The following is a 2,008-nucleotide window of genomic DNA, read 5'->3' on the forward strand; positions in this document are numbered from 1 at the left end:
GGTGATGCTGAGGGAATTAGATTAGGAAATGAGACACTTAAAGTAGTAAAGGAGTTTTGCTATTTCCGGAGCAAAATAACTGATGATGGTCGAAGTAGAGAGGATAAAAAATGTAGACTGGCAATGGCAAGGAAAGCGTTTCTGAGGAAGAGAAATTTGTTTACATCGAATATAGTTTTAAGTGACAGGAAGTCATTTCTGAAAATATTTGTATGGAGTGTGGCCATGTATGGAAGTGAAACATGGACGATAAATAGTTTGGACAAGAAGAGAATAGAAGCTTTCGAAATGTGGTGCTACAGAATAATGCTGAAGATTAGATGGGTAGATCACATAACTAATGAGTAGGTATTGAATAGGATTGGGGAGAAGTTTGTGGCACAACTTGACTAGAGGAAGGGATCGGTTCATAGGACATGTTCTGAGGCATCAAGGGATCACCAATTTAGTATTGGAGGGCAGCGTTGAGGGTAAAAATCGTAGATGGAGACCATGAGATTAATACACTAAGCAGATTCAGAAGGATGTAGGTTGCAGTAGGTACTGGGAGATGAAGAAACTGGCACATGATAGAGTAGCATGGAGAGCTGCATCAAACCAGTCTCAGGACTGAAGACCACAACAACAGTAGAAATTAATAATAGCCAGAGGAATCATAATACGTTAAAAAGAAACATTTACATTACCAGTATTTGCGTGGCGATTCTGATGGTGTAATCAGATTTTCAATACCTTTATTAGTGATAGTTTAGTATCTGACTGTAAATTGTACAAGTAACACCCAGAAACGAATTTTCAAAATCCAAACGGTTCATCCGATTTTGACAATCGACGTACCTTTAGAAAGCTATTAGTGTAAACTTAAATTGGTATGAGTTAGAGGCATGTAACTTGAATAGTACATGAGTTACCCGAGGTCAAAGTGGCCGATTACTACACTCCTGGAAATGGAAAAAAGAACACATTGACACCGGTGTGTCAGACCCACCATACTTGCTCCGGACACTGCGAGAGGGCTGTACAAGCAATGATCACACGCACGGCACAGCGGACACACCAGGAACCGCGGTGTTGGCCGTCGAATGGCGCTAGCTGCGCAGCATTTGTGCACCGCCGCCGTCAGTGTCAGCCAGTTTGCCGTGGCATACGGAGCTCCATCGCAGTCTTTAACACTGGTAGCATGCCGCGACAGCGTTGACGTGAACCGTATGTGCAGTTGACGGACTTTGAGCGAGGGCGTATAGTGGGCGTGCGGGAGGCCGGGTGGACGTACCGCCGAATTGCTCAACACGTGGGGCGTGAGGTCTCCACAGTACATCGATGTTGTCGCCAGTGGTCGGCGGAAGGTGCACGTGCCCGTCGACCTGGGACCGGACCGCAGCGACGCACGGATGCACGCCAAGACCGTAGGATCGTACGCAGTGCCGTAGGGGACCGCACCGCCACTTCCCAGCAAATTAGGGACACTGTTGCTCCTGGGGTATCGGCGAGGACCATTCGCAACCGTCTCCATGAAGCTGGGCTACGGTCCCGCACACCGTTAGGCCGTCTTCCGCTCACGCCCCAACATCGTGCAGCCCGCCTCCAGTGGTGTCGCGACAGGCGTGAATATGGAGGGACGAATGGAGACGTGTCGTCTTCAGCGATGAGAGTCGCTTCTGCCTTGGTGCCAATGATGGTCGTATGCGTGTTTGGCGCCGTGCAGGTGAGCGCCACAATCAGGACTGCATACGACCGAGGCACACAGGGCCAACACCCGGCATCATGGTGTGGGGAGCGATCTCCTACACTGGCCGTACACCACTGGTGATCGTCGAGGGGACACTGAATAGTGCACGGTACATCCAAACCGTCATCGAACCCATCGTTCTACCATTCCTAGACCGGCAAGGGAACTTGCTGTTCCAACAGGACAATGCACGTCCGCATGTATCCCGTGCCACCCAACGTGCTCTAGAAGGTGTAAGTCAACTACCCTGGCCAGCAAGATCTCCGGATCTGTCCCCCA

The sequence above is a fragment of the Schistocerca nitens genome, chromosome 4, assembly GCF_023898315.1.
Source record: "Schistocerca nitens isolate TAMUIC-IGC-003100 chromosome 4, iqSchNite1.1, whole genome shotgun sequence".
NCBI lineage: Eukaryota > Metazoa > Arthropoda > Insecta > Orthoptera > Acrididae > Schistocerca > Schistocerca nitens.